Source organism: Symphalangus syndactylus, chromosome 6 (genome assembly GCF_028878055.3).
Source record: "Symphalangus syndactylus isolate Jambi chromosome 6, NHGRI_mSymSyn1-v2.1_pri, whole genome shotgun sequence".
Classification (NCBI taxonomy): domain Eukaryota; kingdom Metazoa; phylum Chordata; class Mammalia; order Primates; family Hylobatidae; genus Symphalangus; species Symphalangus syndactylus.
The window spans coordinates 26035985-26058705 of NC_072428.2; the positions used below are offsets into that span (position 1 = coordinate 26035985).

Below are 22721 nucleotides of genomic sequence, written 5' to 3' on the forward strand. Positions count from 1 at the left end.
CAGCCACATCTGTATACCTGTAAAAGAAAAACCTTAATGAAACTGGATTACTTTAAGCTCTTGTGCAGATCCATCTATTTTCAGTGACTTTGGGAAACGCTAGAAGAATTTTTATTTTCCAACCATTAAGTTTTCACCTTTGCAGTTTTTAGTTTCTCTTTGTTAAGGATGAAGAAGAGGCATCAGGGTAGCCCATGGAGAAATATTTATTACTCTAGAAGGAAGTAACTGGAATGTATGTTTCTCCTTGTGAAATGTTGTTACACTAACTTCTTTAACACTCTAAAGCATTACTCTTTCCTGCGTTGTTTGGGTTCAGTTGTAGACCCACTGCCACAGATAACATAGTTCTGTCGGGGGTAAACGTGTTTCATATCTTCAAGTTTCAATTTATATTTTTGTGGCAAACCAAGGCCTGATTTTCTGTTGGCATTAATGATGTGTTATCCACAAGACTTCTTTCCATTAGCAGGATTAATAAAGGGTTGATTACATCTCCTCCACAAAGCCACTCAGTTTTTCAGTTTTTCCATCTTCATTGCTGCATATGCCTGTGACACAGCTCATGATTAATCACTCACTTTCAGGATATAGGGCTACTGTCTTTCTCAACCCTGGAAAACCCGGGAAAGGTTACTATCATTTACCACACAAACGGAAAGGAACATCAGAATAGCTTCAGGGGTTCCTCCAAATCGGAGATGATTTTTCACAGAAATGTATTTTAAAATTTGAGAGCAGTTGTGTGCCTTTTCTTCTAAACTGCGAAACGATTTAATGTCTTTTTAATGTGAGAAGCAATTTGCATTGTCCTGAAGTGTTATAGCCTTTAAACCAATCATGAGATTGCACTAGGCTCCATTTGCTCCCAGATCTCATGTGCTATAGTGACAGTGAAGGAAAAACCATATTCATTTCTCAAACACTGTTGGCTGTTCCTGTTGCAACTAATACAAAGGTTTGGCTTTTAATTTGTTGTTGGTTTCTGTAAAGCACAAATTATATTACTGGTTTTAAATGATGAGGTATGCTATTATTTTAGATATGTGAAGAAACAAGACTGTGGTGTGCAAATTTAATTTTAAATTGCTCGATTAATTCATTTTAGTGGCATGTAGCAAAGACTATTCTTTATTACGCTGGAATAAGCCAATTTACTGTAAATCACTTTAACAAATGAAATGCCTGAAGGTACCTTATAAACTGCAGTACTATTTTCATTGTAGGGAATATAAATGAATCAAAATGCGAATTTCTAAGGCAGTTTAAAAATGTTTCTAGTAGCATTTGTATATAAATCATTGACCTGACTTTCATAGTTGATTACATTCAGCTAAGATTTTGTTTGGTTGCATTTTTCTTCTCTTAAAGGCTGACAGAGATCTGAAGTTGCCCACCATTTTGAATGATAGATTTGCCTTTCATTTGGTTGGTAAGGAAGGTTTCACCATGCTTCATTCTCACTGGCCAGAAGATAACTTTAGAAGGTGGTGAAACTTTCAGGAAAATCTGAGTTGACATATGCAGCCAATGCAACATGAATTTTTATACCAGGTGTGAGAACTTTTGATATATTCCTTTGAGTGAGAAAAGCAAGACATAGACAAGCGTGTAAAGAGGATTATTGTATATACACAGAGCCATATCATATGGGTATGTACCTATATATCTCAATATTTAGAGATAAAAATATATAGAGTTATAGCAATGCAATGCAATGCAAACATGCTCATTGTTAACATGAGTTTTCCGGGGAGTGGGGTGGGTGGAAAAAAAGCCAGGAAAAGAATGAAAAGACAGAAAATACTGCCCTAAAAAGCAGATTTCATGTTTGTAAAAATAGGCATGTTTCATTTACCGGTTGGATTATTTTTAGGGGAGATAGAAATAAGGTACAGTGGAAGCTCTTCTCTATTTATAGAGCAGTAAGTAAATTAGATTTCTTTACATTTACCACATCTTAAACACTAAATATTAAATAAGACAACCTGCAAATTTGATTACGTCATTTGAAAAAGGAATATGACTTTTTGTAAAGTGAATGAATAATCAACCACCTTAATTATTGTGTATGAAGTGGCAGGCAGAAACCACACAATAGAGAGGAGTGATTTTTCATTATAGGACTTTATCGTTCCTTTAGTCAACAAGCAGTTATTTAGCACCTATTATGGGCAAGGGCCTGCCTTAGGTGCTGGACAGGCTATGTAGAAATAACACAGTGAAAACTTCAAGGAATTTACAGTATAGTTGGGGAGACCAACAATCAACTAATGTATAGCATGTTTGCCAAGTGAAAAAGGGAAGAAAGAAAAGCATTCCAGGCAGAGACAACAGCACGTGCAAAGCCTCAAAAGTGAGAAAGAGAATGGCATGGGTACGGATTTGTAGAACAGAATATGATTGGGCAATATGGAGGAGGAAAGCTAGCTGGACAGAAGAAAGCTTAAGAATATTAGGAGACAAAATTAAGGTAGATTTGGATGAGATTGTATAGAGCCTTGGTGGACATGCTATGAAGAGTTTGGGCTGCCTACTACAAGTAAAGAGGTGCTCTAGAAAGTATTAGCGCAAACGTGACATGATTACATTTATATTTTTAGAAAGATGACTCTAACAGCAAGATAGAGGTTATATTTGAAGAGAAAATAATATGAGGCAGTGAAACTAGGAAGATTTTGTTGAAGACAAGTACTAGAAAATAAAAGTATTTAGAAGAGGAAGGAGCTATTGTGGCAGAGGATATAAAGGAAGAATTGATAGAATATAGTGATTGATTGATTGTTGTAAGAGGTTGGTCAAGAATGTCAGGAGTCAAATATGCCTCCAAAGTTTCTAAGAATAAAGTCAGTGCAATAACTAATTTTCCCCATTAACTCCATGAGAAAAGAGAAGGGCTCAGATTTAGAACATGCTGATAAACAGGCCAGTTCTAAACATAAAACTAATTTTAATTGAATGTTTATTATATATCAGGTAAGATCCATTATATGCACTATCTCTTTACTAATATACACTTATTATATGTATAAGTACCAATTGTGTGCCTGAAAATGTTTTAGACATTATTGTATTTTCATCTTATAAATGAAAACAGCAGCTTAAAGTGGTTAAGGAACTTGCCCATGGCATCACAGTCAATTGATGGTGGGGTCAGAACTAGAATATAGATTTGTTCAGCTCTGTAGGTTAGGCTTTTCAATAACCACACTGTGTTGTCTTTTTGATGTTATCTAGGGTGGGTAGGCTCCATGTTTCCCAGCAAAGCTGGAGACGTAAAGCCTACCTGGTTCTACATTTATTTCAGTGCCTCCTGAGTGTCTCTAAATAACATATTTTCATTGATACTTTTTCATTTTCCAAGCTATGGATTTTTCTCTATGAAGGATAAAGATATAATTCTTCCCTCTCCCTACCTTGCTATATATATGTAACCTTTTTATTTCCCATTCTGCCAATACAGTGGTGATTTAACTTTGGTTTAATATACTCATTTATATGTTTTGAATGTATTCCCTAATCACAACTGCACCATGTAGAGAAGTCTGATTACTTTTATTTTACTACATAATTTTTACATTTGTCTTCTTTTGTTTATTTGCTTAATTTTCTGTGTACTTATAATTAATCCAACCTCAGACTATCCACCAACTTTCTAGAATGCTTCTGAATGCGTTAATTTATATTCAGTTTTCTACTTTGCCTTTCTAAAGATGTTTCTCCTACATCCTTTTAACTTATTCCTAAGGAACTGGATTGGTTCCTTCTCTGCTAGGTATATCTCTGACAACCTGGGACCGTCATTCATGATCATGGTGAGATGCCCTTTACCTCTGCTGTGTGTTGTATAGCCTGTTTCTGATTTTTCTTGTCTTTTCTATTTGATTCTCACAAAAGACAAATTTTATAACAATTTTGCATGTTTAAAAATATTTATTTTTTCTTCACTTTTAAATAGTAATGTGGCTTGGTAATGAATTCTAGGTTGAAAATCATTTTTGTTTGGAATTCAGAAAGGACTCTATCGGTGTTATCTAGTTTGCACTGTTGAGATTGAGCCACTTGGAATCTCATTTTTTTCTTTTTGGCAGCTTGAGGGATCTTCTCTTTGTCTTCAGTATCCTGAAATTGCACAACGATGGGATTTTTGTTTATGTGTGGGTGAGTGGGTGGTGGTGGTGGGGTTCTTCTCTCTACATAGTCTCTCTCTCATTCCTTCCTCTCTCCCTCTCCCTTCCCCCTGCATCTTTTAGTTTAGGAGCTTTTCTTAGATGTGTGTAATCTGTGACTTTTTGTTTGATTTTAAGAAGGGGAATTAAAAAGCTAATTAAAAATATAGGAACATGATGTAGCTTGTCAACTGAGAGCTCCCTTGCAGGTTGCTCTAACTAGGCCTTTTGAATGAGGACACGCTGATGTTTATATCCTCTAGGGCTGGGGAAATTCTGCAAAGAAAAATTTTCTGTCTCCTTCTTGGAAGGTGAAGTCTAGCTGATAGCCTCTGTGAGCCCAGTGGGATAGAAATCTTTATTTTTAGTAAGGTGTCTTTTGAGGTTAATTGTTCTCAGTGACTTCAGTCAAGAAGGGAGGTACCTCTATTTTACCTTTCTCAAGGTTTAAAAGAAAAAAGAAAAAGAAAACAAAAAAGGTATTTTGTTGGAGCAGAGCATTGCTAGTTTCCTGGCTATAGAGAGTAGGTTGGGATCTAGGACTTACTATAATTCCCTTTTTGAAGCCTTTCCCCCTTTACATTCATTTTCATGATAACAGATGCTACCAATTTCTGAGTCTTTTGGGGATCTGGAGTGTATGGCTACCAGCTAAGGATTCAGTTTTCTTATATCTGCTATATTACTAATTTTTCTTCTGCTTTATATCTCATCCAAATTTATTTTTGTTTCCTTACTTTTTTTAGTTTTTTTGTGTGTGGATTTGGTCCTTTAAAAACATCTCTCTACTATTTTAGTAGATTTTGGATACGTAGTGAAAGTAAATATGTGTATTCATTTTTCCATCTTTACTTAGAAATCCAAAAAATGCCAAGAAACTCTTTTGTGATGCTGTTATGCTTTTGATTCCATTTATTTGGCTACTTTCTCTTGTAGCATCCTTTCCTGAGATGAAGAATCACTAGCTAGAATACACTTGTCAAGGGCGGATCACCTGAGGTCAGGGGTTCGAGGCCAGCCTGGCCAAAATGGTGAAACCCTGTCTCTACAAAAAATACAAACAAATAGCTGGGTGTGGTGGTGGGTGCCTGTAATCCCAGCTACTCAGGAGGCTGAGGCAGGAGAACTGCTTGAACCCAGGAGGCGGAGGTTGCAGTGAGCCGAGATCAAGCCATTGCACTCCAGCCTGGGTGATGAGAGCGAGACTGTCTCAAAAAAAAAAAAAAAAAAAAAAAAAAAAAGAATACACTCATCTAATGGACTGGAACAGCCATGTTTTATTTTTGTCTCTGCCATCAGTTGGCTTTGTGTCTGGAGTGAAATCCCTTGAACTCTTTTCCTTAGTCTATGTCTCTATAAAATAGAAATAATACATTATGCTCACAGGTTATTATGACGATAAAATCAGATAACACGGCAGTGTATTGTAAAAGGGCCTTAATGTGCTCCATAAATGCAACCTAATTCAAATGTGAAGACACCTTAGTGCTCTTTATAGTATAAACCATGCCAATTTATAAACGTTTTTCCCCACAGATTCTTTTTTTTCAGTGCCTGATTATTTTTGTTGCTCTTCCCTGAAACATCTCTTTCTTTTCCAAGAGCAGCCTACTGCTCTGCCCTACGCCAAGAGGAATGAAGTGATTATGCTCAGCTCTTTCATGTCAAACTTCTGCCAACACCTCTCATGGCATTTCTTCACTACAATATAAACAATGAGGGAATAAATTCATCTTTAGTTCATTATGTCTTCTCTGTTTTCTCTGCCTTTGAGTATTCCATCTGGTTATCCTAGTTGAGGGATTTTTCCTTGTGCCATCACGAAAGTTGCAAACCAAATGATAGTGTGACAGTGCCTATCAGCAGCTTGTTCCCACTGCCAAACAGTGGAATATACTTGCTTTACTAGCTGAAGAAAAAATACTGACAAAAAAGGCCTGGATTCAGTGACCTATGCCAAAAATAGTTAGGAGCAGAAAAAAAAAATGAATCACTGTGATTCCCAGCAGGCAGCAAAGAATTCCAAAATAGCTGTTCTTCTCCTAAACTTTCTCTGAAAGATTGTCTCATGATTCTACAGCATCAGTTCCTGAAATGTATGTGCCAGAGACATGATTCTTGTGCACCTTTGCTAAGATGTTTCTCTTAAGGCATTTGATGGTTGGGGGCTCTAGTTTTTGCAATATAGAAAGAAAATGAGATGGATTTTGACTTCTGGATTTGGCAGAATAATTGAGACTGGCCTAGCCCTCCAACTTTAAACAACTAGATGGATAAAATATATGGAACATTATATTTTTGAACTTTGGGTAATAGACATTCCAGAACTCTCATCTCTTAGAAGGGAAACAAATAGGGTGAGTCCTAAAATCACTTTGGTTTTCTGCCAGAGAAACATCATTTTCTGCCAGGATGAACACTGATTTGAGAACACAGAGATCACAGTGTGAAGAGATGAGGCAGCTAGGATTTGCAGGACGGACTACAGGAGAGGAAAGAGCTAGTCAGAGAAAGAACTCTAGAAATCGGCATATGGGTTCCCTTGAGTCTGATGCTAAATACAAATCCACAGATTGATACAGTGGAAACCAAAGAGGCAGGGAAAGATAATTGGGTAATATGCTGAGAAAGTTCTCATTACTTACACAGGGCTGAAAGATGTTCAAATCTTGACCGGTCAGAGCAGAGAGTCCTCATTTAACATCGAGGACATTGCTGTAGACCCTTCAGAAAGGTCATACTTTAGAAGTATGGCCAAACTAGTTCTATTGTAAAGGCTACTCAAGACCTTCCAGAACAAACTGAAAAAGAAGCTTTGAAAAGATCAAAATTATTGGCAAATAAATTAACTGCTTGTCAGAACCATGTCCAACACCGTTTAAAGGCTGAAACAAAATCCAGTGTTCCAAAATATAAAATTAGTAATGGCTAACATCTAGTAAAATATGGTAAAACAGTAAAAAACTTTTAAACAGCTATTATTAATAATGTTTAAAGATATAATGAAAGACATGAAAATGACAAGAGAATTATAAACTATTGAAAAACTCACTGCAGAAAAATGCAATATCTGTAATATTTATCATTTGAAAAATTAGGGCAAAATGAAGATTTTTTAAATAGATAAACATAAGATTTGTCACCAGACACTATAAAATTTAATATTGAGGGAAAACATTATGAGATGAAAATTTGTATGTATATAAAATGAATGAAGACTGCTAGAAGTGGTAAATAAGAGAGTAGAGATCAAATTTTTTTCTAATTTGTTTTGTTAAAAGATAACTGTTAAAGACAAATTATAAAATTTATTATCAGTTTTATGATATAAATGAAAGTAAAATGTATGAAAGCAAGGATAGCAGGCTGATATGGAAGTATACTATTGTAAAATTCTTATAAATAAAATAAAATAATATTATTTAAGGTAGACTGTGTTAATTTCAAGATGTATATTATAAACTCTAGCACAATCTCTAAAACAATACAAAGAGGTATAGCCAGTAAATGCAATAGGGGACATAAAATGAAAACCAAAATGTAATCAATAAATTCCAAACGACAAGAGAAGGTGGTGGGGGGGCCCAGAAAACAAATTAGAAGGGAAATTAGGAAATTATATGAATGGGATGAAAAATAAAATCACAGCATAGTGAAATTTGCGAAATGCAGCTAAAGTTGTGTTAGAGGGAAATTTTTAGCTTTAGTTGCTTATATTAGAAAAGAAAGGAGGTTTAATTGATAATCTAAACTTCCACCTTAAGAAGCTAGAAAAATAGTGAATTAGACCCAAAGTAAAGGGAAGAAAATTGTAAAAACAAGAATAGAAAACAATAAAATACAGAATGAAAAAAACAATAGAGAAAAAATCAATGGTACCAAAAGCTAGTCTTTTGGAAAATAACAAAATCTATGGCGATCTGGCTAGACTGCTCAGAAAAGAAAAGAAGATACCAATTATCAATTACCAGATACTAAAATATGAAAAGAACAACAAGATAATATTAGGAACAACTTTGAGCTCATAAAATTAACAAATTGATGCATTTTATTTTACATAAATTATGCCTCAGTAAAGATGATTTTATAAAGAAAATAAACAAGCAATTATAATTGCTGTGTTTACCGAGATCCTATGTAGGTATTTGTGATAGATCATCTCATTAATTTCACAAATCATGGTATAACTTAGTGGTTTGGAATATATACTCTATATACCAAGACTACCTGTCTTTGAATCATGGTTCTGTCACCTAGTAAGTGTATGACCAGGAAAGTTATTTAACCACTAGAATGTAAACTGTACATTGGCAGGGAACTTCTGTTTTATTCATCTAGAAGAGTTCCTGGCACATGGTAGGCATCCAGTAAACATTTGTTGTTAAACTCCAGTTGACAGATGGGAAAATTGTGGCAAAGAAGAGATTTAGTGACTTTCAAAGGTTGCCAGGAAGAAAAAACTCAAGATTGAACTCAGATCTGTCAGATTCCAGAACTAGTGTTTTTTTTCTTCTGTTGATATGGCAGACAAATGAGAAATAGTAAAACGTTGTCCAATAGGTAACTATGCATTTTCTATTTACTTATAAGAAATGAAAATTATGTATATTTCTTTTTATTATCAAATTAATTCTTGGAATGGTTACCTCTCTCATTTTAAATAAAACTCTTATTATTGCAGGAGAAAAATAAAGCAGGCATCATTTTTTTTCAATACTTCTGTTAGATGCTGCTGCTGAAATTGTGCAGTAAGAGCTCAGAATGTAAGCACTGACTGCACCAGAGTTTTTCTAAGACAAATAAACAAAACCCAAGTTAAGAGTTTTGATTTCTTGAAAAGCATGCTGTTTTGACTCATATTATACTCATCTAATATAGGCCATCAGAGTAGTATGTTATTAAATCCTATTCAAATCCATTTTAAAATGTGAAACACATGCTCAGTAGCTGGCTTGTCTTTGAATAAGGGATGAAATTGAAGAAATAAGATTAACCTCTATGTGTCAGACATTTTGCTGTTATTTCTAATTTTAATCTTCACCAGTGTGAAGACTTTACAATGCATAACCACAAATCTCATTTTAACCAAATTGCATAGAGTGCAATTGTATAGAGTTATAAGGCTAGTAAATAATACATCTGGGATTTTATTTTAAGATCATAAACCATAATCATGATGTGCTTGGTGTGTTTTGGTTATTTTTTTTTCTTTCTAATAAGGTAACTCAAATGAAGCCTGACTCACCAGGAATAAATTAAAACCCATGAATATCCTCAACTATATTTCTTCAGCTCTTAGTTTCTTCAGGTTACAAATGTTTTCTTAAACTTTATTGTAGAAAATTTCAAATATGTAAAAGTGAGAGGCTAATACAGCACACTCCCATACAGCCATCTCTCAGTTGCAGCAAGTATCAACTAGTGGTCAACATTGTTTTACCACAACTACTGTACTTGTGCCTACTCTCTCACACCTCCAGTAATCATTTCATTTTTAAGACTTTTCGCATGGATTTCTAAAAGAGAAACAGTTTAAAAAAATCAAAATTATGTCATTATCAAACCTAGATAAAAAGTAATAAATAATGATACATACTTAAATGTATAGAATATATCTCATAACTTATATGAAAATGTGCTAAATGGATAATATAAATATTAAAGTTAATACTATAAATTTTAGAAAAAAACTATCGGAAAAATATTTGTGATCTTGGGCTAGATAACAATTTTTTAGAGAAGGCACAAAAAACGTAAACCATGAAAGACAAAATAACAATATGGTCTTCATAAAAATTAAAAATGTATTTTTCAAAAGACAGTGTTAACTATAGGAAAAAAAGCTATAGGCAGAAGGCAATATTTTCAAAATTTATATCCGATAAAGAAATTATATCAGAATATAGAAAGAACTTATACAACTCAATAATAAAACAACTCAATTAAAAATGGGCCAAGATTTTGATAGATATTTCACAAAAGATACACAAATGGCAAATAACCATATGAAAAACAGGCTCAACATCATTAGTCATCAGCAGTAAGATGGCATTGCACAACCAATAGACAACTACGATGAAAGAGACTGCAGTAACGAGGATTGGTGAGGATGAGGGGTAACTGGAACCCTTGAACATAGCTGTAGGGAATGTAAAATAGTACAGCAACTTGAGAAAACAGTTTAACTGTTTCTTATCAATTTAAACATACTCTAACTTACTTCCTAGCAATTCTTCTCCTAGGCATTCACTCATCCATATAGACTTATTTTTACATGATCACCTCTTTAAAGACCTATCTCCAAACACAGTCACATTCTAAGGTACTAGGAAATAGACTTCAGCATATGCATTTGCAGGGAGAGGGCATAATTCAGCCGATCCATACACTTTCATGCTTTTCTAGGGTCCTCTGCCATGTAGTGCTGCAGAGCATTCAAAATACTACTTCTCTTTTTAAAATTAATTTTAATTTTTATTTTAAGTTCCAGGGTACATGTGCAGGATGTGCAGGTTTGTTACATAGGTAAACGTGTGCTATCGTGGTTTGGTGCATCTATTAACCTGTCACCTAAGTATTAAGCCCAGCATGCATTAGCTATTTTTCCTAATACTCTCCCTCCCCCAATCCTGCCCCTCGACAGGCCCCAGTGTCCATTGTTCCCCTCTCTGTGTCCATGTGTTCTCATTGTTCAGCTCCCACTTATAAGTGAGAACGTGCGGTATTTGGTTCTCTGTTCCTGCATCAGTTTGCTGAGAATAATGGCTTCCAGCTCCATACATGTCCCTGCAAAGGACATGATCTCATTCATTTTTATGACTGCATAGTATTCCATCGTGTATATATATATATATATATATATATATATATATATATATATGTACTGCATTTTCTTTATCCAGTCTATCATCGATGGCAACTTTTTTTTTCTTAGAGAAAAGTAAAGAAAGACAAGACACACAGACTTGTACCCAAACGTTAATAGAAACATTATTTATAATGGCCCAGAATTAGAAATAGCTCAAATGTCCATCAATTGGTGAATGGATTAAAAAATTGTGATATATCCATAAGGAAAAATGTTACTCAAAAATAAAAAGGAAATGCAGTACTGATTCACAAAGCAGCATGAATAAATATCAAATGCTAACTGAAAAGAAGCCAAGACACAAAGACTGTACTCTGTATGATCACGTTTATAGGAAACTGTAGAAAAGGCATATTATAGTGATAGAAGATCAGTGGTTGCCAAGGACTGGGACCTAGGAAGGAGATTAACTGCAGAGAGGCATGAGGGAACTTTTTGGGGTGATAGAAATGTTCATGATTATGATGGTTTTATATGACTATGTTTTTCAAAACTAATCAAATTGTACACTTACACTGGGGATACAGCAGTAAATAAAATAGCTTGAGGGCTTTGTCTTCATCCAGTTTATATTCTCTTCTCTGCACTTGACCACATATGGTGCCAAACTAGTATAGAAGTCTACTAATTTATCCTAATCATTGGCCAAAACCTACTTGTAAGGAGTCTTCTTTCAGGCTGCAAGACCCATGAACACAGCTGCTGCTCCAAATCCCATGCAAATGCCTGTGGTTGTTGCCATAACAAAATACCATAGACTGGGTGGCTTAAACAATAGATATTTATTTTCTCGGGGTTCTGGAGGATAGAAGTTCAAGGTCAAGGTGTGGGTAGGTTTGGTTTCTTCTGAGGCTTTTGCTCTTAGCTTGCAGGTGGATGCCTCTTGCTGTCCTCACCTGATCTTTTTTTCTGGGTGTGTACCTATGGAACACCTCTGTGTGTTCAATTTTCCTTCTCTTGTGAGAACACTAGTCAGATTGAATTAGGACCCACTCACGTAAGTTCATTTTAACTTAATCACCTCGTTAAAGGCCCTATCTCTAATTATAGTTACATTCTGAGGTACTGGAGGATAGGGCTTCAACATATGAATTTACAGGGTGCGAGGGGAGCATAATTCAGCCCTTATATAGTTTCATGCTTTTCCAGGACCCTCTGCCATGAAGTCACTGAGTATCTAAAGTATCACTTGTTAAGTCCCTGAGAAATAAATCACAGAAGTGATTTTGGGAAACTTTCACACATCTTACATTATTTTCAACATTGCAAGGAAAATGAACAAGAATGACAAAGAAGCACGAGTCTCTGTTCTCAAAACTCAAATTGAAGAGTCCCCTTTTGTAGGTTTCATGGTCTCTGTACTGTGGGATTCCACATAGCATTTTCCTCTCTGCTTCTTCAAGCAGGAGACAGGCACAGCAGGGAATCTCTGAGAGTTTATCTTGATTTTCACCTGTTACTCCTTTTCCTATAAGTAACATTCAGTAACTCAAAAGCACGAGTTCTGGGTAACACTAAAAGAAATATGGGATCCCTACATCCTGGGTGTCTAGCCCAAAACCAAATTGGTTTTGAGTTTCTTGAGGGCAGTGATCATACCTGTTATGTTTCTTAGTACCTCTCATAGTACTATTGCAGGTGAACCCCAAAATTGAGGTTCACCCCTGGAGGCCACATGGGTTCTTGACTTCATGCAGGGAAGAATTCAAGGGTGAGCTGACAGAGTAAAGTAAAAGCAAGTTTATTACAAAGCAAAGGAATAAAAGGATGGCTGCTCCATAGGCAGAGCATGGGTACCCCATAGGCAGAATAGTACTAGGTTGGGGGCTTCTAGCTGGCTATTTTACAGCCATTTCTTGATTATATTCTAAACAAAGGGTGAAGTATTCACAAGTTTTCTGGGAATGGGGCAGGGAGCTCCCAGGACCAGGGATTTCTCCCCAGTCTTGACCATACAGTGTAACTTCTGGACATTGCCATGTGGCATTTATAAACTATCATGGTGCTTGTGCTAGTACTTTAATTAGCATATGTTATAATTAGCAGAGCGAAGATTGCTTTAGTTGCCATGTTGGTTTTAGCTGACATAGGCTAGTTTGTTTACTTATCCTCTCTTTATCAATGGGGTCTCCTATTTTAGCAGCAGGATTATGTGACCCATTGTCTTGGAAACTAGTCCTGTTAAATTCCTATTTCAGTACTGCACTTAGTACTATGCCCTTAGTGGAAACTAAGCTATCTGCTTAATAAATATTTTCCAGAGGAAGTTAGGAGACTTTCAAAGGTGTGAACTACATTTCCCAGAATTCCCCTTGCCATATGATCCTTAGTGAGCATCTGTGGAGGTGGAAAAGAAAGAGAAGCTCCAGGACCAGCTGCAAGCAGGTGTGTGAGCCAGCTGGAGGCTCGAGCAGCTTCTAGGTGATCTTGAGAATTGTCACATTGATTCTGCAGACCTAGCTGATTGGTAGCAGTGTCCATGAGGTTCTTGAGATTCATGATGGCTTTAAGTGAATGCTTGCAATCACCATCCATTGCCTGGGTGAAGAATGAAGAGTTTGAGTGAGGAGCTTTCTAGAGGTTCAACAGATTGGCAGCAGTGTCTGCTTCATCACTTGAGAACCATCCACATTGGTGCTTCAGGCTGGCATAGTTGGTAGTGGCTTTCCTGACGTTTGCATCTCAACTCTTCCAACCTTGGAAAAGCTCGAATTCCCATACTAAAACCCTTCCTATCTGGAATACAGGAGTGGCTCTGGTTTTCCCCTCTGAAGCCTGGTTAATACCTAAGGTCACACAACTGAGCACAGGCAGAAACTGTTCCAGAATGCACTCAGAGAAGGTTAGAGTTAGAAGAAAACTCAGAGATCTCTATCTAAATTTCTTATTTTACAAATGAGGAAATGGGCTTCATGTAATATAGTGACTTAGATGAGAAAGGTAGAATTGCATTAAGAATCTGATTTCAATCCAGTGCTTTTTTATTTTTATCACACATCATTTACCTTTAAAAATACACATGAATATGAGCTTCAAATCACTGAAAAGTTTAGAAAATATTCAGAAATAAAGAGGTATTGTTTTGTTTAGGTAATCATCTGTATATTTATTTATTTTGTGAATGTGAACTGTTCATGTGCTCTCTCTCTCTCTTTCTCTGTTCCAGTGAGAGCACCAGAAAGTATTTGATGAATTCTGAAGTTGAAATGTACCTGTGGCGAGAAGCTTGTTCAGGGTTCTTAGGACAATCTAGAGAAGAGTCAGCTATAGGAAAGGAGCAGGTCAGCATGGAAGTGAAAGGACCATATTAAATACATTTTAGAACCCAGGATAAATTGGAACAATAATGAAAAATATGGAATAAAGTTGAATAAACTCAGATATATTATGATGATTAAAAAAAGAAGACATTACCAAGATATTCAGTGTTACCAAGATATTCTATGTTGGAATATTGCATAAATAAATAAGTGACAGTCTATCATAACAATTGAATTTTGGGTGCCTATTAAAATGGTTTTAACAATGAGTTTTTAATAATATGAGAGAACACTTTTGAAATCATGGTGACTGGATCACAAGAAGGATTCAGAATTATAAATGAGTTATCATCTCAGCTGTATTTTAAAATGGCACAGAAAAAAGGACAAAGGAAATTTGCCAAAATTATGCTGGTATTCACTTGGAGTGGTGGGACTCTGGCAAAACTCTGTCTCTCTGTCTCTGTCTCTCTCTCTCTCTCTCTCTGTCTCTTTTTTGCTTTCATTTTCTTCTGTCTAAGCCTTCTAGATTATCTGCAGTGAGCATATTACACTTACCATCAGAATTAAAACTGAAGAGGAAAAACTCGTAGTTTTGAGAAGTGATAAATAGGATAGTTAATCAAGGACAAGGTGAAGTTTTTCCCTAAGAAAATCTTAGCTACGTCTTTTTTGTTTCATGAACTGCTCACTGTTTCCAACAGAATATTTGCAATAAAACCTGAATGCCTGATGACTGAGTGACTGGCAGGTTTTAAAAGGTTCTGTCATGTAGTCAGAGAAGTGCATGAATTCTTTCTCCTGTGTGACATGCAGCAAATGAGGATGGAGGGCTGTTTTCTTAAATAATCTATGTAATAGGCATAGCTTGTAAGTGTTGTTTTTCTTTGTTTGTTTGTTTAAATTAGATTTGAAATTTTAACATATACCATGGGAAATCTTTCAGGTTCTTAGCATGTTCGTGAAAAAGCATGCTGGGTAAAACAATCCCTTTCTCAGAAAAAAAAATGCTGCTTATTTTTGCAAGCTCCCTTTTAACTTCACAAATATTAATGACCATTATTAAGGTATCTCTTTACAGAAGTGCTCAAACATCTTGTAGATTAATAAACCTCTAGGGTTGGTATTTTATTTTGATTCATTTTGTAGAAATACTCAAAAGGATGGAGCCAGTGACTCTCATTTCTCATATTATGTGGCTTGTTGACATTTGAATTTTCAAAATATCAAGGATTTCTCCAGTGTGACTCATGTGAATCATGTGCCTTTTTTTTTCTTTGAATGATGGGCTGCTGATTCAGAACTATATTATAAAATTAGAAATGCCAATATTTCATTCAGCCTACTTTAAAAAACCTGTTCTTTCAACTTTTGGCTTAGTAATCTGCAAACTAATTTGATAATTAAATTTGGTATAGAACTTTTATTTGTATTTTATTTTTATTCTTAATGAGCAAAATAGCCTGAAGCACACTGATAAAGTGTGTATGGGAAAATGGCAGCAGTCTGGGATTTTTGCTATGCAGGTCATAGTAATGTCTCCATCATTAACTTCCTAGGTAGCCTGAGCTATAATCCTTGGCTTTAGTGGCTGTAATATGAGAGTTTCCTGCTCTTGATTTTAGTGGCTATGAAATGAGAGTTTGTTGCACTATATTAGACAGGATAGGTTAAATTATGCTGCAGTAATGAAGAGCTTCCAAATTTCAGGGCTTGAAACGATCAACATTTATATCTTGCTTATGCTATATAACCATCATGGGTCAACTGGGGTCTCTGTTCCCAAGTCATTATCATCCTTACTCTGGGACTCAGGCTGACAGAGCAGCCACTTCCTGAAACATTGATGGTTGCCATAGCAAAGGTAATTGAGAAGATGCCAAAGCATGCATTGACTCTTAAAGCTTCTGCCTAGAAGTGACACATGCTACTTCCTTACATATTCTATTCATCAAAGCCAGTCTTATGGCCAAGCTTAACTTAAAGAAAAGGAAACTCGATTTTGGTAAAAGTTAATATGATCTATAGATAATCTATAAAGGCCTTTTAATGTCTAGGAGTCTATGCTTCTGAAGTGCCCTGAGAGTGGTTATGATAAACATTTGGCTTAAGAACAAATGTGTACCTTGTAGCAAAGACTGATGATATTTTGGGGATTTTTATGGAGAGCAGTATAGATTCACATGCAGGTGTAAGAAATAATGCAGAGAGATCTTTTATACACTTTACCTGTTTCCCTAGTGATAATATTTTGCAGAACTGTAGTATAATATCACAACTAGGATATGGACACAGATGCAATCTACCTTTCTTATTCAAATGTCCCCAGTTTCACTTGCACTCATTTATATTTGTGTATGTGTGTTTAGTTCTGTGCAATTTTAATCAAATGTGTAGTTTTCATGTGTCTTCCACCACTGTGAAGGTACTAATCAGTTCTAACACTACAAGCATCCTTCTCTCCTACTACTAATGTGCTCTCCATTTCAAAAATTTTGTCATTTCAAAAATGCTATTTCAATGTAATCATACAGTGTACAACTTTAGGGGAATGGCCCTTTTCATTCAGCATAATTCCCTGGAGATTTATCTAAGTTGTTGAGTATGTCGATAATCTGTTATTTTTATTGCTGTGTGTTATTCATAGCATGTATATCCTCAGTTTGTTTAACATTTGCCTGTTGAAAGACATCTGGGCTGTTTCCAGTTTTTGGCTAATATGGATAACAACACTATGAATATTTGTAGGCAAGTTTTTGTGTAAAAATAGGTTTTCGTTTCTCTGAGATAAATGCCCATGAGTATAATTGCTGGATAATATGATAATTGCATGTTTAGTTTTATGAGAAATTGCCAATTGTTTTTCAGTGTGGCTTTACCATTTTAGATTCCCACCACCAATGTATGAATGATCCACGAAATGCTCATAAGCATTTGGCATTTTCATTATTTTTTATTTTAGCTATTCTGATAGATGTGTAGTGATATCTCATTGTAGTTTTAAATTTACATTTCCTTGATACCTAGTGATATTAAAAATCTTTGTAAGTGCTTATTTGCCATCTGTATCTTCATGTAAAGTGTCTGTTCATAGCTTTTTCTCATTCTTTATTAGTTTTTTTTCTTATTGTTGAGTTTTGAGTATTCTTTCTGTATTTTAGAAACAAGTTCTTTGTCAGAGTGATGATTTGCAAACATTTTCTTCTGATCTCCAGCTTGTCTTTTCATTCTCTTAATGGTGTCTTTTGCAGAACAAACATTTTTAATTTGAATGGCATATGATTTATCTATTTTTTCTTGTATGGCTTTTGCTCTTGGTATCATTTAAGAAATCTTTGTCTATCTCTAGATCCCAAAGATTGTCTCCTATGTTTTGAGGAATCCAGATATGGGTGTGATTGTTCAGATTCAACTATAGGCAATTTCAAAGCTTAGCCTGGCAGGCTTCATGGGGAGAAGTTACAGATTTTGTATATAGCCAATGCATTGCAATTTTCTGGAGCAAGTTGCAATCAAGGGCCTTCTGGGCCAACCATGTTTATATGCATATCTGCATTTCTAGTCCGGGCACTTCCAGTGGGCGGTCTCCTCTTTGAGGATCTATGCTGAGGCACTTCCCAGGCATCTCTGCTGAGACCTCCTTATTGGGAGCCTTGGCTGAAATACTTCTCTCCACTTAGCTTCAGTATCTTTTTTTATTTTATTTTATTATACTTTAAGTTTTAGGGTACATGTGCACAATGTGCAGGTTGGTTACATATGTATCCATGTGCCATGTTGGTGTGCTGCACCCATTAACTCGTCATTTAGCATTAGGTATATCTCCTAATGCTATCCCTCCCCCCTCCCCCCACCCCACAACAGTCCCCGGAGTGTGATGTTCCCCGTCCTGTGTCCATGTGTTCTCATTGTTCAATTCCCACCTACGAGTGAGAACATGCAGTGTTTGGTTTTTTGTCCTTGCGATAGTTGACTGAGAATGATGATTTCCAGTTTCATCCATGTCCCTACAAAGGACATGAACTCATCATTTTTTATGGCTGCGTAGTATTCCATGGTGTAGATGTGCCACATTTTCTTAATCCAGTCTATCGTTGTTGGACATTTGGGTTGGTTCTGAGTCTTTGCTATTGTGAATAGTGCCACAATAAACATACATGTGCATGTGTCTTTATAACAGCATGATTTATAGTCCTTTGGGTATATACCCAGTAATGGGATGGCCGGGTCAAGTGGTATTTCTAGTTCTAGATCCCTGAGGAATCACCACACTGACTTCCACAATGGTTGAACTAGTTTACAATCCCACCAACAGTGTAAAAGTGTTCCTATTTCTCCATATCCTCTCCAGCACCTGTTGTTTCCTGACTTTTTAATTATTGCCATTCTAACTGGTGTGAGATAGTATCTCATTGTGGTTTTGATTTGCATTTCTCTGATGTCCAGTGATGCTGAGCATTTTTTCATGTGTTTTTTGGCTGCATAAATGTCTTTTGAGAAGTGTCTGTTCATGTCCTTCACCCACTTTTTGATGGGGTTCTTTGTTTTTTTCTTGTAAATTTGTTCGAGTTCATTGTAGATTCTGGATATTAGCCCTTTGTCAGATGAGTACCTTGCAAAAATTTTCTCCCATTTTTTAGGTTGCCTGTTCACTCTGGTGGTAGTTTCTTTGGCTGTGCAGAAGCTCTTTAGTCTAATTAGATCCCATTTGTCAATTTTGGCTTTTGTTGCCATTGCTTTTGATGTTTTAGACATGAAGTCCTTGCCCATGCCTATGTCCTGAATGGTATTTCCTAGGTTTTCTTCTAGGGTTTTTATGGTTTTAGATCTAACATGTAAGTCTTTAATCCATCTTGAATTAATTTTTGTATAAGGCGTAAGGAAGGGATCCAGTTTCAGCTTTCTACATATGGGTAGCCAGTTTTCCCAGCACCATTTATTAAATAGGGAATCCTTTCCCCATTGCTTGTTTTTGTCAGGTTTGTCAAAGATCGGATAGTTATAGATATGCGGCGTTATTTCTGAGGGCTCTGTCCCCTTTCCATCTCCTCAGCCCACGAAGCCATAGAGAGGCAAGTATCTTTTGTTTAGGGTTTTTCAGCAGTGAGACAATTCCCTTTGTAAGTACTGTGTCTACCTGACCCTCACATAGTGAAATAATAGAGGGAAAAAAATGGAACGTTAGGGAGCTAGTGCCTCTTGCTTGCACTGTCACTATAAGTAAATAGAGGTTGGATTGTTACTTTCAGTTTGGCTAGTTGTCCTAATTGAGCACCTCCACATCTGACTGCTTGAATTTTTTTTTAAGTTTCATGCCATTACTATTTATATTTAATTCCATTATTCATTTGGAGTTAATTATTGTATGAATGTAAGGTTTAGGTGGAGATTCATTTTACTTTTGTTTGTGATTGTTTAATCGCCCCAGTACCATTGGTTGAAAAGGCTCTTCCTCCACTAAATTGCTTTTGCACTTTTGTGAATAAATGGTTGAACATATTTATGTGGGTCTATTTCCTGGTTTTCTATTTTGTTCCATTGGTATATATCTATATCTCTCTACCAATACCACATTTTCTTGTTTACTGTAGCTACCTTTTTTAGCATAGTTACTGGATTTTATCAAATGCTTTTCTGCATTAATTGATAGGGCCATATAATTTCTGTTTTTTAATCTGTTGATGTAATAGATTACACTGGTTTTCAATGTTGAGTCAGGTTTGAGAACCTGAAATAAATCTCACTTGGTCATAGTGTATAAGTCTATTTATGCATTGCTTGGAATTGGTTTGTTAACATTGATTAAAGATTTTTCCTTCTAAGATGGTAAGAATTATTGATCTGTAGTTTTTTTTTCTTTCTTTTCCTATTTTTGTCTAATTTGGTATACTTGCTTAATAAAATGAGTTTAGTGTGTGTTCTCTCTTATTCTATTTTTAATAATAGATTGTGTAAAATTGATGTTCATTTTTCTCTAAATGTTTGATAGAATTCTTCAGTGAAAGTATCTGGACCTAGAAAATTTTGGGGGAGAGCTTTTAAATTACAGATTCAATTTCTTTAATGGTTATAAGGATCTCTATATTACATATTTCATCTTATTGAGTTTTGGTTGTTTGTGGCTTTCAGGGAATTGGTCAAGTTTTCTTACTTTGTTGAATATCTTAGCATACAGGTGTTTGTTGTATTTCCTTATCCTTTCAATGTTTGCTGGGTCTGTAGTCACAACCTCAATTTAATTTCAATTTTTTTATTTGTATCTTCTCTATTTATTTTTAAAATCTTATTAGAGATGATCAATTTATAGATTTTTTTTTGAAGAACCAGCTTTTTGTTTCATTGATTTTTTTTTCTATTATTTTTCTATTTTCAGTTTTGGTCATTTTTGTTCTGATTTTGTTATCTTGTTTTTATTTGGGGCTTATTTTGCTCTTCTTTTTCTAGTGATTTTGAGGTAAGAACTTAGGTTATTGATTTGAGGCCTTTCTTCATTTCTATTGTAAGTATTTGGTGATATATGTATCCCTTTTAGCACTGCTTCAGTTGTAGCACATACATTTTGGTATGTTATTTATGTATTTATTTATTTATTTATTTGAGTCAGGGTCTCTCTCTGTTGCCCATGCTGGAGTGCAGTGGCATGATTATGGCTCACTGCAGCCTCAACCTCCCAGGTTCAAGTGATCTTCCCACCTCAGCTTCCCCAGTAGCTGGAACTACAGGCCTACACCACCATGCCTGGCTAATTTTTTAATTTTCGTGTAGAGATACGATCTCCCTATGTTGACCAGGCTAATTTTGGAATGTTGTACTTGTCATTTTCATTCCTAATGTAGTTTTAAAGATTTTCTGAGAATTGCTCCTTGACTCATAGATTATTTAGAAGTTTTCTTTTTCATTTCCATATGTTAAGAGATTTTCCTGTAGTCTTGTCTTTAAAAATTGATTTTTTGTTTGACTCCATTATAGTCAGAGAACACATTCTGTGTGATTTCAGTTCTTTTAAATTTGCTGAGGCTTGCTTCATGATCCAGTGTGTATTCTATCTTGAGGAATGTTTCATGGACACTTGAAAAAAGTGTGTATTTTGTTTGTTGTTTGTGGTGCAGTGTTCTATATAAGTGCATTAGGAATTCTTAGTTGATTGTGTTCACATCCTTTAAATTCTTGCTGCTTTTATTTCTGGTAGTCTTTTCAGATGCTGAGAAGGGGGTGCTGATATACTCAGCTTAATTGTGATTTTGTCATTATGTCATCCCCCTATTTGTCGCTACTAATTTTCTTTGCTCTAAAGTCTATTTTATCACATATTTATGTAGCCATGGCTGCTTTTTTATTTTACAAAAACATAGTGTTTTATGGAATACTATTTAGCATCCTTTTAGTTTCAGCTTGCCTGTGTTGTTGGATTGAAAGTGCTTTATTGTAAACAGATATAGTTGGGTCATTTTAAAATGCACTCTTGTGTGAAATGGAAAGGGGTGGTGGAGGAGTGGGGACAAATTCTTCCCTTGACCACTTTTTCTCAATCAGAAAACAACAAAAGGGGCTCCTGATCAACTCGATGGTGTTGGTCCTGCCTGATGTTGTCAGAGGGACCATGGTTTGATCATGGAGAGGAATGAGCACACCTACATTGGGAATTGGCAAATATGGGTCTGGATTGCCTTCTGTTGTTAGGTAGAGGAATGGATGTATGATGCCCCACTGCTGTATTACTTCAGTCCTAAGATCCTCAGATAAGTTCACCTTCTTTTTACAGCCGTACAGAGTTCTTCTTTGGTTATCTCTTATGTTATTTTCCAGCTTTATAGTTGTGCTTAGAAGAAAGGAGTAAAGAGAAATGAATTTATGCCATCTTGTCGAGACTAGAAGAGATATTTTATGTGCTAAATTACCAAATTACAAATTCTCTGAAGGTAAGATTTGCCTTCTTCTCCTCAGTGTCTTTCACAGTCCGTAGTGTAGTTTTTAGTGTATTGTTGCTTTTCAATGACTGCAATTTTAAGTGAGAATTATTTAGTAAAACAAATAATTGTAATAAATATAATAAAATAAAAAATTATTTAATGAAATACCGAATTATTATGACGAGTGGCTACATATTTCAGTTACCATATTTCTTTCGCAAATACATTTCACTTAAAAGATTTAACTTTTGGGTCTGCTGAAGTCATTTTGTAGATGGTTCTGTTACAAATGAGTAGAATGAAAAGTCTATTCTCACAGGTTGTCATTTGGAAAAAGGGAGATAAAGGATCAGGTTATTAGTATTTAACGAAGTGCCCAGTTACTGAGTTGGCCAGAATGTTCAGATGAATGGCTATGAAAAGAGAAAACATAACATCACTAGGAACTTAAGTAGAAGTTAACATCAAATATTTGAAATTAATGAGTATTTCTCCTTTCTTCTGTAACTTTCAT

At 35.5% G+C, this 22721-nt stretch overlaps 1 long non-coding RNA gene across 3 annotated transcripts in view; it reads left to right on the forward strand.

Annotated features, from left to right (window-relative positions):
* Positions 1-22721, forward strand: part of LOC134736991 (uncharacterized) — a 267957-nt gene that overhangs the window by 43448 nt on the left and 201788 nt on the right. Inside the window, exon 4 of one of the 3 annotated variants that reach the window (XR_010121503.1) lies at positions 22104-22116. The exons of the other annotated variants lie outside the window; for them this stretch is intronic. This is a non-coding gene — a long non-coding RNA (uncharacterized lncRNA). Of the gene's footprint in view, positions 1-22103; positions 22117-22721 lie in introns of those variants that run through there. 3 annotated transcript variants of the gene reach the window in all.